Source organism: Vicugna pacos, chromosome 8, assembly GCF_048564905.1.
Source record: "Vicugna pacos chromosome 8, VicPac4, whole genome shotgun sequence".
In the NCBI taxonomy this organism is placed as follows: domain Eukaryota; kingdom Metazoa; phylum Chordata; class Mammalia; order Artiodactyla; family Camelidae; genus Vicugna; species Vicugna pacos.
This window is the reverse complement of record NC_132994.1, coordinates 53,103,074-53,119,011: the sequence shown is the minus strand read 5'-3', so window position 1 is coordinate 53,119,011 and position 15,938 is coordinate 53,103,074.

The window sequence follows — 15,938 nt, the reverse complement described above, 5'->3', positions numbered from 1 at the left end:
ATAAGATCTTTCACTCCCAGATCCCTCTGCTTCTGTCTCAACAGAGTTTCTGAGTGGGAGGATGTACTGAAACCGCCCACTTTACAGCTCACTTTCTAAGCCGGCAGCCTAGAATTAGAGGGGTTTTATCCATGCACAGATAGGCACCAATAGTTAAAATATCTTCTACATTCAGTCATCAGGAATTACCCTTGTTCTGTTCTCTTTCCTCAAGTCAAAAAAAAACAAAACAAAACAACAGTTTATCAAAAGATTCTCAGGCTACTAAATGTTATGCTTCAATATTTGTTTATCTCATCAAAATTGTGGCACCTATAATTTGTGTCTTTTCTTTTTTTCTTGATCTAGATACAAAATATCATTACAGAAAAAGCTCTCAATTCTCAAAACTTAAAAACTTTTATCATGTGAGAAACAATACCAGGAATGTTAGTGCCATTTAGATGCTATAGTCCAACTGAATAAACACTAACCCTAAGCTTTTGACAAGTCTTACTGATGAGATTAGTTGAGTGCATGATGATTTGGGGGCTAAAACTTAGTTTATGAATTTACAGACTGAAGATTAACTACTTTCAGTAAGTGGTATGTCAACTCTTTATCTGTGGATTAGATCTGAGGTTCATTTTATTCTGAGAAGATGAGGAACAAAGGTAGGAAATGAGAAAGAATGGAGAAAGTGACATAGGAAACACAGCTGACTTTTTACTTTTGGGAAACTGGCTATTTCTTATTGGCGATCTACTCTCAGATGCAACAGTACGGAAGTACTTGCAGTAACAACCAACCCACATGCCAGTAAAAATTATGCTAGTGCCATCTTGTGCACATGTGTAGTAGGCTGCCAACTCTTTTGGAGACCCATTACCTCCTCTCTTTTTTCATGATCAATCTGATGACATTTCTCCTCCTCCAAAAATATGCTATTGATCAAAACCAATGGTTTATTTTCTTTGCCCTATGTTTACTGATTTAGCCTTTTTTAGCACTGGTAGTAGCAAACTACAACAATTTGGACCCAAAGAAGTCTATAAATTCTATACAGTTCAGTAATCTGTTTGTTGAAAGTATATTAGTCTTAGCCTATCTGACACTACCAAATACAGCATCTTCTGGTGCAGTGAAGTAGGATTCAATGTAGAATAATGAGTAAGATCTCAAGTTTCAGTATAAGAAAGCATGGGGCCATGTCCAATCTCCATCACTTTACAGATGAGTGTCTAGCAAAGTACATTTATTCACTGAGTACTTGTTTTCTCATTGGCAAGTATGATAATCAAACTTGCTTCATGGGTTTTGAGTCAATATTAAATGAGCTCACGCCTGAATGGTGCTTAGCACAGAGCATGGGATATAATAGACATGCAACAAATGTTACCATGCAAAGCAGGTTCAGCAAATGATGTTATAAATCTACTCTAACTAGAAAGAAATTGAATACAGTATCCATACCTTGCTTAAAGCAATTCCTTGGAAATGTGTGAGAAGTTTAAGGTCAATAGATATGGATCTTAGAACTCAGGTGCTGAATGTGTAGCTTTCTGGATTCAAGCCACAACTTGGCACAGAACAGCGGCCAACTCTGATTCTGTCAGTACAGCCTAAATGTAATCCATTAGGCCTAAGGTGTCAGGTAAATTTGTGGTATTCTTAACATCAGTCATTATTAGTTAATTTAAATATTAAAGCAAGATTGCATCCCATGGAGCATTTCCTGCCACTCAAGTAAGGCCCAAAGGCTTTCATCAAACAAGGTTCAAAAACAGATGATCCGTTTTGTGAAACTGTTCCTTACAGGCTGGCTTAACAAAATAGACCTTTCAGAAACGTCCCTTCTAGAATCACTGAGACTTGGGCTTTTGGCCATACATCATGACTAAGCGGGGGATGGTGGGGGGTAGTGGGGAAAGGTAAAGAATCAGTGATCACTTTCTACCTAATTACTTTTTGTCAATTTTGAGTGAACTCACATTTCTATAGTAAGATATGACTTGGAATTTAAAGATATGTGCTGAGTGCTGTAAGTATTCTTCAAAACATTGGGCTCAGTGCTCCAGTATTTTCTTTGTGAACTGCTATAGTTTTGTGATGCAGTCATGTAGAGTCAAAGTAGATTAGTCATTTTTTCATAGCAAAAGTTCATTCACTTGTTATCCTTTGTTTATGGCAACCCAACAATGCTTTGACCCAATCTTTGACATTTATTCCTGCAGGACAGCCGATGACATTACAAGAAATTAAACACTAAGTTGTCAATTGACTCTTTGTTAATAAATCTGGTGGAAATTTTCATAGGAAAGTGACAGTTAAAAACAACTATTTAGAATAAAGTTTGTGAATGATGCATGGCTTTTAATAATCTAGTCTTTCCTTTTTATCTTTTACCACTGATTATCAAGATTTGACTATAAATAACTCTCCAGATGCAGAGGCTAAAACAACCAACCAACATTCTCTGCAGTGTTTTATGAGTCCCTGGATGAGTTCCTTTCCATTTTTCTCCAGTAAGGAAATGTGTCCCGCATGCCTTATGCTGGGTACTTCAATATTAACTCTTTCTTCAGGATATTCTAGTTTACCATCTATGAAGTTATAGATGCTAGTTGACAGATACAGAAAAAAGCCATATAAGATATTGATGTCATCATCAAGAAATTTCTTTACAGTGAGCCACATTCCAAGGCAATGTTCTTCAAAATGGTGCTGTTGCAACTCAAAGGAGGCAAAAGAAGCAATCTTTATATCCCTCTATGATCTCCTAGCCCTGCAGTGCTCTAGAGTCATAGCTCATATTGAAGAAGCCAAGGCTGACATTTAGCCTATTTCCTCCTGTACCGTTCCTTCCATCTTGGTTCCTGGTTGACAAGGGAGCCCTATGGGCTTGGACTTCCCTTGCCCAAAATGAAAAAGACAATGGACCAGCTACATGGGTCACTGTTGTAGGATCTTGAGTGAGTATGGTTAAAATTGGTAATAGTCATTAAGAAGTTAGAGCAAATCATTTCAATCTTCATATCTAATTTAATAAAAACTGACAGGCAGCTTAATTTCTCCATGTGTGTTTCCCTGTAATTGGTTAGTCTTACTACCTAGTTTCTGTGAGGCTGGGTTATAAATCTGAGGCGACTTTGCTGATTCCAAAAGATTTTTCTGAAATAGCTCTGCAATCAAAATAAGCAATGCTTAGTGGGAAGAAACAGTTTCCCTAGCCAATAGTTAAGAAAGTGTCCATTGCTCCCACAGCTGGCTTTAAGGGCACACAGATTGTGCAGTCACACAAATGCTCCAGAAAGACTGGGGCTTGGTTAAATGCTCTGCTGGTGCCATTTTCAGAATCTTAACTTTATTGCCATTTTCAGGTTCTTAACTTTATTGTTGAACTCATGTATTTTAAGTGAAATCATACAGAACAATGGAACACGTGCATGAGCAGAGAAGATACGTACAATCATACACGTACAATCATAGCATGATTGCTATGATTCCTTTTTGCCACATTCTCCTAGAGGATCCATGATGACCCCTGCAATTCACTGGGACTCAAAGTAGACATAAAGCAAGTGTGTTAGGTCTCCAGTTGAGTAATAGGAGAGATGCAGTCTGACAACACTGAGAGGTCATGCTTTCCTTTTGAATGAGACTTTGCTTCAAATGTAGATAGAAGACGATGGAGTTCAAAGAAACACGAGCAACCAAGGAACTGCATCATATTGTTTCTTACTCATGTTTATTCCCCTGTTTTAGCTGATCACATGTGCTAGAAATACTGACATAAAGAAAAGAGAAAAATAGTGATCCATTGTAACCTTTCCTTTTAGAGCTTCCTTACGTATCTATAAGTTGAAAGTAGAGAGTGTTAATAGAATGTACGGGTAATGACAAGTAAAATAAAAACAAATGCAAATTATGTAATTTTGATGATTCTAAATATGAATTAAGTGCTTTTATGTTTGTGTTTAAGACTGGTATGCACAATAAAAAGATGAATGGTAAAATTCATGGTAAGAATTTAAAATTTTATTTTTTCTTTATTTATAATGGCATTAAATAGCAAATTTAATAGCAAGTCAAGAAAAAGACTGTGGAAGAAAGGAAAAAATCTTTATAGCTAATACCTCTGATACTACATTGTTTTCTGCATTTTGAATAAGAGGTTCTGCATTTGTATCTTGTCCTGGGTCCTGCAAATTATTTAGCTGGCTCTGCTTGCTCTAGAGCTGTCTGCTTCTTAAATTTGCTAAGTCATTAAGAGATGGGTTTGGGAAGAATGGAAGGGAAGGTGAGGCACTGAGGAACTCCTCAAGCCCCTTCCCTTCTAAGGGCCTGTGGACTCTGGGCCTGGCATGCAGGCCTTATTCCAAAATTATTTTAATAATAGAAGTCTCAATATTCTTCCTTGTCTCTGATTCTCTAAATACCCAGGAATTTAAGACATCTTTGCTTTTGTTACTTCCCATGGAGCAAGTTCAAGAGCTTGTATTCAATCATCTACCTTCAAAACCATTTCCTTTTCATTCCATTTTTAATCCCATAATTTGAGGTCACTAAAAATATGTTACATATATCCTGCAGAGATTGATCCTCTCTCTTTCCCTTTTTTCTTATGTTCTGCTTTCTTTCTCGTTTATTCTTAGGTGCATAGAATTGCAGTCAGGACCCAGGCCTTTGTAAATGTCCTGTTGGTTTCTAAGAAAGAAAGAAAGAAAAAAAAGAGTCACATCACTAATGCTCTTTAAAGTTCTCCTTAGAGGCCATAGCCAACTGATCACAATGTCAATAATGTTTTACCCCTGCCTTTAATTCTAGTTGTCTCTTTCATCACCTTAAAATAAACCCTTTTATCTTAGCATAACCTAAGTCTTGTATTTTCAGTTTGTTGGATCCCTAATCTCACACCATCTAATTCATGGAGTTTTAGTATCAGCAAGTGCTAAAACCTAAATCCTCTTCTGATTTTATCTGCACCCCAACAGAAGCTTTAAAACCTCAGAACAGTCTTCATGCCTGGCCCAGATGTATCCTGCCTCCTGTCTGACTTAATGTCAACATTTCAGAAATACCAAGTTATTTGTGGTTTTTCATATGTGCCTTATGTTTCAGGCCCCCTTGCTTTTCTCTTATTAGTCCTTCCATTTAGAATCTCCTTCCCTATCTTCTTCACCTAGGTAATTACTTTTCAAGCTTTAAGTATAATCTTAGGCATTACTTTCTTTAGAAGACTTCTCTGTTTCTTCATAAAGTGAATTAGGGCCTTCATTAGAGCCCATGCCAACATGGGTATCACTCCACTCAGCACATATCATATCATAACAAAATCATCTATTTATATGATTGCTTTCAGACCACACTGTAATGTCACTGAGGGCAGAAATGCATCTTTTTATTTGCTGCAAGTTATATAGTCCTGGGCGCACATCAGGTATTTGGCACATAATTTTTGCCTGAATTAAAATAAACTCACAAATCACTATGTTGTGTATCAGGAACTAACATAGTGTTGTTAGTTACTATATTTCAAAAAGTGTATTTCAGCTATATTTCAAAAACAAACAAATTCATAGAAAAAGATCAGATTTGTGGTTACCATAGGCAGGGGGGAGGGGGAATTGGATGAAGGCAGTCAAAAGGTAAAAACTTCCGGTTATAAGATAAATAAGTACTTGGGATGTAATGCACAACATGATAAATATAATTAACACTGCTGTGTGTTGTATATGAAAATTGTTCACAGTAAATCCTAACAGTTCTCATCAAAAGGAAAAAAAATATTTTTCTATTTCTTTAATTTTGTGTCTACATGAGATGATGGATGTTCACTAAACGTATTATGGTTATCATTTCTTGATGTATGTAAATGAAATAATTGTGCTATATACCTTAAACCTATACAATGCAGTATGTCAATCATATCTCAAGAAAACTTGAAGAAAAAAAATAAACAAAATGAACTGAATTAGATGTGCTGTAACCTGACATGGGATATCTATTCTGGATATTATTTGTGTTGTCCTAACCCAGAGTACACCAATATATTTACAGAAATTATATGCACCATCATTATTCTCCTAGGATTTTTAAAGCTATAGAGTCTAAAAATTAGAAAGAACCCCAGAATATCCTACTCAACGCAAGAATCCCCTTTACAAAGTTTTGGCCACTAGTTATCCATTTTTTCAATCATTTAATTTAATTTTGTTCTTTTAACCAGGCTTGAGGGAAGGGAAAGATTGAGAAAGTGTTAGTTTCGTGTGTACTGTCTACCCAAAGCCAGCCAACTGTTTATATAAATTATCTTTTCCAGAAGCTTATTGTAATCAGGAATGAGCTCTTCAGTTCAGATGCAGGGGAAAGGCCACCAGGAACTTTTACTATATCTAGATTTGGGGTAATTCTTTCCTAAGACTATCCCAGAGAAGACTCCACAAAATTTCCAGGTATTTAAGAGTTCTGTTGTTAGTTCAGCTAAAGAGAAGCCATTTAAAGAGTAGTTTGGGGTCCTTGTCATAAAGTTTAGTTACAATTTTGATTTCTTGGGACTCTTTTGATTCTTTCCTTCTTGGAATATTTACTGCCTGGATTGTCATTTTCTTGTGTCCTGTGTCATGTATAATACTGACATCTGTTCTTTTTAGACTAGAACAAATACACTGGATTCCAAGAAATAACTTCCAGGTTTTTCAACATCAGAACCACCTTGTATATCTGTTATGTATATATATCTTCACTTAAACACACAGACCTATGTAGGACTTTAGCCCGCTGGTGGTGACGAAAAGTCAGCCTTGATGGTCAGATTGGAGACTGATCACCTGTCCACATGCCTAGGGGAACCAACCTGATGAACAGGGCCTGGGCCAGGAACTCCACACATGAGTTTTCCTTTATGTATAGCTGCCAGCTCTTTATGAGAATCAAGGGTCTCTAACCTTGTTCTGTCTCTCTGTTGATTCCCACTACTGCTGAAATAGACAATGCCTACTTAACTTTGCCAACTTATTTTGAAAGTCAAAGGAAAACAAAAAGTGCAGAGTTAAAAGCGCTATGAAAGTAAAAATGTTTCATGTTCACTCTCCTATCCACATTGTTAATTGTTTAGCTTCCTTTGCATTGTAAGTTGGTAGTACAGATGGAGTGGAGCAGAGAAGGAAGGGCAGTGATAGCAGAGAGGAGGTGTCGAGAAAGAAGGAAAAAATGAACTTAATTGTGTTGATTTGTTTCTCCAGGTATTGATTTAGACCTCTTCTTAATCAGAGAGACTCTTTATTGAATCCAGAATGTTCTTCTCTGAAAAGAAGGTGAATTGTTAAACTATGAAACTAGGACAATTAGATGGAGAAACTTCTTACCTATGATTTGACACTGTGGATTACTTCCTCTCCCCATTTTTGTCTGTAGAGAGCCAGGATTGCCCCACAATGAATAATGGAGACCCACTGGCTTCTGGACAGGTTCTATTGGGCCCACAGCGCTCAGACCATACTTAAGTACCACCATTTGTGGCCTGTGGCATTGTGCCCACTGTAATAACTAAAGCAACAAATAATTCCTGCTTCTAAAGTCACCAAGCATGCGCGTGCTGTCCAAGAGTCTTCCGGATGGCTTTACGTTCCTCCCATGACAGAGCGAGTGCTTCGTCAGTGAGCCAGGATACAGAGCCTTTGCGTTTTTTTTTTTTTTTCCATTTTATTTTTAATGTTCCTTCTCAGCTCCAGACTCACTGGAGACATCCTGACACAGAACACTTTGCCTTGCACAATATGATGCCCTTTACCTATAAAAGTGTGTCTCATAAAGGTGCTACCTTCCCCTCAGAACAAACAACGGAAATGCATCAGGCAAGCTCTGCTGTAGACAGAATGCACATCATGAAGCAGGAGCCACCACGGGATTCCTTAGATGAAAGCTGATTTCAATGAACATTGTGTTTCAAAGCCCGCTTCCTCTTGCCCCGCAAGAGCTGCAGAAGGAACATCCCACTTGCGTCTGCTGACACAAAAGAATGCTGCGGCTGGGAGATCTTATCGAGCCTTCCTGTGCCACAATAACAGAGCTCCACTGTGTCTTGTAAGAATTGCTCATTGTTTCTCAGGGACAACTGGCTCCTTTGGGTGGGATCTTGATGGCATCTCATGGAGTGGAGGTAGGCGGTGCTGGGAGGTCAGCCAGCCACGTGACCCAGCTTGCTGGCTTCGGGGAAATCAGAGAGAGGAGCAAACTTCACCTAGACCTGTTGAGAGGCTAAATATTTAAGGTTACACTATTAAAAGAGGCATAGACTATTTGCTTACTATCATCTTCAACTGTGTAAGTTAAGAACAAAAATAAAAGTTATGGTCAAATTCTCCCTGTTGGTATAAACTGTCTCTTTTCTTTTAATCAATTCACCTAAAGCTGTTTGATTCTGAAAAGACTCAGAAGAATAAAGGAGAATTTTTTGAAAATGGAAATTTATTGATTTTAAAGCCATCCCTGGAGAATCTAGATGCTAATAAGTCAACATGTTAGCTCAAAAATATATACTTGTATTCTGAGGATGAACCTTAGGTATAAAATCATCACATTTATATTTAAAAGTGTGAGTTAATAATATTGGATTAATTAAATTTGGCCAATTCTAGGTGATGTATCATTTGATTAGAAAGTTTGTAGTTTCCCAGTTTGGGCCTTTTTTTAATAGGGAAAATCGATGGTTAAGTGTTTAGCCACATGGGGAAAAGAGATAGAATTTTCTTCTCTTTTCTCTTCCTCTTTATAGAGGCTTGCTGAGTAATCAGTGCATATAAGAAATCTATGAGTGTAAGTATGACATGCTGAGGAAAAAGGGTGACCAGGAGTTTCCTAAAGGGATAAAGTTTGAGATTAACATTTTTATTCCCTCCTCCCTATGTCTCCTTGTGGTATTTTCTGAAATTCCCTTTGCCCTCAATGTACTTATATTCAATTATTTCACCAACAAATACTTTTTCTCCTCTTACTCTCTATGAGAATCTGAAAATCAAAATATTACCAAAACACCGTCTCTGTGCTGAATATACTTATTATTGAAATTATCAAATCTTGTAATTTGTTCATTTTCTCTCAGTGAACTGTGAGCATATTGAGGAAAGGCGCTGGATCATATTCCTCTTCCTGTCTCCACTGCTGAGCACAAGCCTCCTACACAGTGTTTACTAAATCCTTATTGGACGGATGCAAAGATGGATGCGTGAATGGATGGGTGGATGGCTGGCTACGCTGTAGTACCTACACTTGCAAATGAGATTCGATCCAGGTTGCTTACATCGTTCTTGGCATGACCACACCTGTTCATCCTCCAGGCCTTTATTATCCCACTCTCAGACACACAGAACGTCCAAATCACATAGTCCAACTCTTTCAGTTTACAGTCGAGGAAATGAGACTCAGAGAGAGAATCCAATTTATTTATAAGCCCCACAGCTAATAAGTGCCAGAACTGGGTTAAAATCCAGATCTCTTGCTTTTCAGTCAAATACCCTCTACATGAAGTTGCTTTCCATGACTCATATTTGGAGGCTTTAAGGGACCCTGTGGAGCAATCTGTCACTCCTGGCTTATGTGAGCAATGTGAGAGAAAACTGGGTTAGAGCAAAACTAGGTGCAAGGGGCCCCCCTGGGGCTGCTGAATTCGTATGTTGGTGATGCTGAAACAAGGTGAGAACAGGAACGATTCATCTTTATTCAGGCCAATATTCTTCCACATTTCTCTCAGAAGACACTGCACTCAAAATTCCCTCAAAATACCCTAGCCTCCTAGATAACCTTTGGGGATAGTGCACTCCAGCCCTACTTCACCAGGCAAGAATCCTGTTTTATGCAAAATTCAGCCTGCGCTTCTGGACTTAGAGATGTGGCTGATGTAATGATGCTACCCCCAGATCCTCCTGCTGGCAGGAAGTGCTCCCACCATATCACCTCTGACTGCCTGGATCCCTGTTGCTCTGAATTAGGCCCAGTTGCACTGCATCTAAATGTTCGTGATTGACTTATACTTCAACAAAATGTTGTTCGTTAAGAATTTAACCTTTGAGATTCAACGATTGTAGAATGAACACATAACAACAGAGCTGAATCTCAAAATAATTATGCTGAGTGAAATAAGACAAAAAAGCACACACTGTATGATTCCATTTATATAAAACTCTAGAAAATGCAAACTAATTTTGGATAAGAGAAAGAACATCAGTGGTTGCCTGAGGAGATGGGGAAGGAGACGTTGGGGTTGGGAAGTGAGAAAGAGGAATAAGTAAATGTTTGAGGGTGATGAGTGTTTTCATTTTCTTGATTACAATGATGGTTTCATGGCTATACACACATGTCAAAACTTCTCAAATTGTACAATTTAAATATGTGCATTCTACTGTATGTTAATTATACCTTAATTGAGTTTTTTTTTTAAAGAATGTAACCTTTTTAAATTCAGTCAAAATACAGTATTAGGGTTCAATTACAGAAGCAAAGAAATTAGGAGATATATATATATATATACACATATATACACATATATATATATACACATATACACATATGTATGTGTATATATATATATATATATACACATAATATAGTTATAAAGATTTTACCTTCTGTAATTGTGGAGTGTGGTTAAATCATGTCTGTAAGGTTACTGTCTTCACGTCTGATGCTGGAGATTAAAGTCCAAGAAAAGGCTGTCAGGAAAGGGAGGTGAATGTAAAATGTGGAAAAGAGCCTATTTTAGAACAAGCTGGAACCCATAGGCACAAGCTGAAACTCACAAGGACAGATGGAAACTCGCATCAGTTTGTAATGCCTCTGACCTTGACTGCAGGATGTCCCTTCATCATACAGCTGAACACACAAACTTGGCCCAGGAGTTGGAGGAGCTGGAGAAGGATGGGGGAGGCAGGGCAGTTACTGGCCCAGCTGCTGCCTCAGGCGGGAGGTGAGACTAGACAGGAGAGAAGAGACAAGACGTATGAGCAACGGAATGGCTGCTGCTCTCCTCCCCCATTCAAACTTTGCACAAGAATATCTCTGGCCCACTCTAACCAAAAACACACAGGAGAGAAATGTTGGAAAATATAGTGCATCCTCCTCAATCCATCACAGAGTTACTCCTTGACAACTTGGCATGCAAACACATTTCTTTAAATCATACTTAATCTCCAGATAAAGGTAATAACAGTCATATCTCCACCTGACATGGTGCCTCTGTCCCAAGTGCAACCCTCGTTAACCTTTGCCCGGAAGAGGGTCCAAAGTTCTTCTCTGACTTTGGATGATGCTCAGTTTTAGTGTGCGTCTTGTTTGTTTGCACTTCCCCTCTGTCGTCCTATATTTTCTATACTGAGCTATTAAGTCAACTATTAGTAACACATCTTATGTTAGAGAAGGGCATGAGAAAAAGGACAAATGCAAAAATAATTGGTTAAATATATAAATAAATGTAAATTTATATGCATATATGTATATAAACTATATAACTCTACATACCTATATAAGTTCATATCATAATAAGGAAGAAATACTCATAACTCTTACAGTACTATCTGCAACTGGTCGTGTGGTCATAGCTGGTATTTATAACTACTCCTTTCCACTTCCCATTCCATATTCCCTTTGTCTTCAGCAAACATTTCAACTAGCTGGGAATCCTTGCCAGGTGAAGGGAACAAAATCTTCATTTCTGAAGGGTCTGGGCCATTAGCAGTCCTGTTAATTGAGTTGATGTAACTTAATCATAGGGTATGGGAATACTGAGAGGCAATCCTCCCTTCTTTGCCTGTTGATTTCATGGCATGAGTCCAGGAGCACTCCAGTGCAACAGAATCATCACTCCTCCATTTAAAGCTAAGACTTCTAGACAGGCAGAGACTGTCACAGGGACAGGAAGCAAAAGTTTAGTGGATCACCAGGGGTAACAGTGAGAGGAACCTTTCCCATAACCACCCTTTATTCCCAGGCCCATGATTCCTGGCTGTGGGAGAAACAAAAATAAACACTGGATGATGATTTAGAGCATACTTTGCATCCTGTACGAGTTACCATAACTGAGTCTTCAAAAGGCCGTTCCATCATTCTATCAAGCCAGCTGCTTCAGGGTGATGGGGAGCATGGTAAGACCAGGGAACTATATGAGAAACTGCTGCACCTCATTTGCTGTAAAGTAATTTTCTTGGTCAGAAGTGACGCTGTGTGAAATACCATAATAGTGAGTAAGTTATTCTGTACATGGTTTTGGTGGTGCTTTGGGCAGAAACATTGTGAGCAGAGAAGGCAAACCTATATCCAGAGTAAGTGTCTATTCTAATAAGAACAAATCACTGCCCTTTCTATGAGAGAAGCAATCTGATCTAATGTATTCAACCTGCCAACAGGTGGCTAGTTAGTAGCTGGGAATGGTGCCATGTCAGGGGCTCACTGTAGACCTCTGCTGTTAGCAGGCTGGGCCCTCTGCAGCTGCCACAGCCAGGTGGGCCCTGGTAAGTAGACATTTATGTTGCTGAGCCCCTACATAACTTTCATCTCTGCCACCATAGCCACTTTATTCATGAGCCGATTGGGCGATGATGGGAGTTGCTGGAGAAGGATCGCTGTCCATGGAATGACTCATCCCCTCCACCTGCTGATGCAAATACCCCTCTGTTGAGTTTACCCTTCAGTGAGCATTCACAGAGAACACATATATCTTCACACACCATGCCCATTTGGAGGGGTCTGTCAACCTACCTTTCCTCCAGATCTCTCTGTCACTGATTTTTCAATCATGTTCCTTCCAAATCTCTTGACCTTCCAGCCAAGTATTAGCCATGGCCCATAAACTTGTGCAGACATGTACATCTGCACATCTCTCCTTCCAAGCAAAATGGACAGTCAGGTGCAGTGCTCAAAACTCTGTGCACGGGGAGGATTTCCCTTTCCCACTGTCCTTTAGGGCCATCCCAGGGTGAGGCTGTTGTGCTTCAGCTGTCCATTTTGTTCTTAGCTGTCCACTTCCTGGTGGTACATGCTGAATAGACCTGAGTCTTTTCTCCCCCATCATCTGGTCACAAGGAGCTTCCCAAGTGGCCAGGTGCAGGTAAAGAGAGAGAAGACAATATATCAGGAACAGGGGCTATGAGTATATGGATCAGTTGCTCATGCAAACATGCCTATGCCTTCAGGTTCTGCTCAAGTCCAATTTTGTACATACCACTCCCATTTGAGAATGAAGTACTTCTGTGCATGCTCAGAATTATGGCTCAGTGGGTCAGGCAATACCTAACAATAGGCAGCTCAGCTCACATGGTAACTTAGAGACTGATGACCAAGAATTCAATTTCTACTAAGACCCACTAGCAAAACAAAAGCTATTTCTTAAAAGGATATTTATGCACAGAGGATGGCAGGGCTTTATTCCAAAACCCTAAGGAGTCACAGTCTGATCCATAGGAATCTGAAAAAGGCTCTAAAGAGCATCCCTATCTATAACCAACATTTTAAGCACCATTGGATCTTCTGGACTAGATGGTCCAAGAGGCACAGTTGCTTGAGCAGCAGTCTGGACTTCTTATAGAGCTTTCTCTTGTTCTGGGCTCAACTCATAATTGAGAGCTTCTTGGGTCACTGAATAAATGGGTCAGAAAGGGTACCTAGACGTGAGACAGGAAGGAAGGGAGCAGGGCACTACCGTTGAAAGAATGACATAGCCATCGAGGACATGACAAAAACTGGTTAGAACCTACTAAACCCAAGATAGTGGAAGACTGTACTTCCAATAGATCTTGAGCCTCATTATATACCTATTGTAATATATTAGCATGCTAAATGAAGCACACCCAGCCTCCATGACAGTTCCAAGGCTGACCATAAAAGGCCAAAAAGTGGGCAGTGGCCCAATTCTGGGAAATCCCTGCCCCTTCCCCAAAGTAGTTGGAATAATCCTCCAACTTGTTAGCCTATAAAATGTCCCGGCCTATAAAAGCTAACAACCCCATGCCCTGGGGCCTCTCACCTTCTGATACAGCCTGCACTCTGACTGTGGAGTGTGTATCTGCCTGAGTAGACTTGCTTTCACTTTACTATGGCTCACTCTTGAATTCTTTCCTGCGTGAAGCCAAGGACCCTCACTTGGTGGGACTCACCTGAGACCTGGAACATGACCATCCTCTCATGCCCTATTTTCTTGCAACACACATGCCACAGAGTGGACTCCAAGACATTTCACCAAGGTTGCAGTTCTTTGATTTTTTATGGGATTTATTCCCCATCCTCTGGCAGGCAAATATCTTATCACTGTGTGGAGAGAAGTTGCTACTTTCTGCTCACCTAGTGCAGGAATCAGAGAAGCTGGAAGAGGACCCAGGGGGTGATGAGGCAGTTATCAGGCTGGCCACTGCCTCCCACCAACGAGGGTAGCGTGCAGATAAGCCACAGTGTGGGTAAGTGAGAACATGGTGGCTGCTGCTTCCCTCCCACCCTCCACATCCCCCACAAGCATCTTTTTTACAACCCAACCTCACCAGAAACATACAGGAACAGAGATTCTGGGAAATGTAGCTCATCCTCACCAAGGTGACACATTACAAAGCTACAATCTGTGCACAAAATATGATTTATAGTAGATTTTTGCACAGTAGAGAATCCAATATAAAAAAAAAAGTAGGGGGGAGGGATATAGCTCGGTGGTGGAGCCCATGCTTAGCATGCAGGAGGTCCTGGGTTCAATCCTCAGTACCTCCATTAAAAAAAATAAATAAACATTTAAAAAAATAGTAGATGCTTATCTTGGCCTGTTCTTTTCTGAGGAATTCATCTGACAAAATGATTTCTCTTACCTGCAAGGCCTAGATTCCACAGAATATCTGTGTGTGTTCTGACCCTGGGGAGATTATCAAAAGAGAGCTGTTTCCAGAAACATATACTATTTTTTAATAAATAAATGCTTAACAATGTGAAAATATATTCATAGTTTGAGTGTGTTTATCAGGCACTTTTCCAGAGAGACTAAAACTTATTTAAGTTTGAGAGATTTTTTTAATGTTTAGTGTTCAAAGAATTAGAATTCACTTTTAAATTAAGAAGTGTGCTGCAGGCCAACAGCAGAGTGACATGCTTTTGCATTATAATGAAAAGAAACCCTCAGACTTTGCTCTCCAGGCTGCCTGGCATGCTGCTCATCCTCATGCTGGTGAAAGACCATGGTGGTTTCAGAACTGAATGTCCCAGAAGAGGAGGGCAGGCCAAGCTGTGCATCTTGGCAGGTGGAATCTTTCCCTTTTGTTTCTGAAGTCTATTGTCTAAGAAAGAGCTGACATCAACATTTGTCTCTTAGTATATGAATCTATGAGCTTCTCTTAGGAAATGGTAAGATGATTGCTGTGTACAAGGAAGGTGTGTGTATGTATGAGTGTGCCAGCACAAGTCTTTACAGTGACTTAAAGTGAGTCAGGAGGGCAGGGGGCAGGGCACAACCATTAAAAGAATGACACAGCAACTGAGGACAGGTTAACTGGTTAGAACCAACTAGGCCCAAGATGGCAGAAGATCTGACTTGCAGTAGACCTTGAGACTTAGACGCTCATTGTAATACATTAGCATGCTAAATGGCAGTCCCACAGGCACCACAACAGTTCCAAGGCTGACCATAGAAGACCCAAAAGTGGGAACTCTGCCTCTTTCCCAAAATAGTTAGAATAATCCTCCCACTTGTTAGCATATGAAATTACCTAACCCATAAAAACTAACCATCACCCCCCTCAGAGGCCCCTCACCTTTTGAGAGGGGCTGCCTTCTGCCTATGGAATGTGTATCTCCTAAGCCACTCTCACTATCCAAGATGACCCCATTCCCTGGGGCCACCTCTCTGGCATTCTGAGATAGCCCACACTCTGTCCATGGAATATCTCTAAATAAACTTGCTTTCACTTTATTATGGCTCACTCTTGAATTCTTTCCTG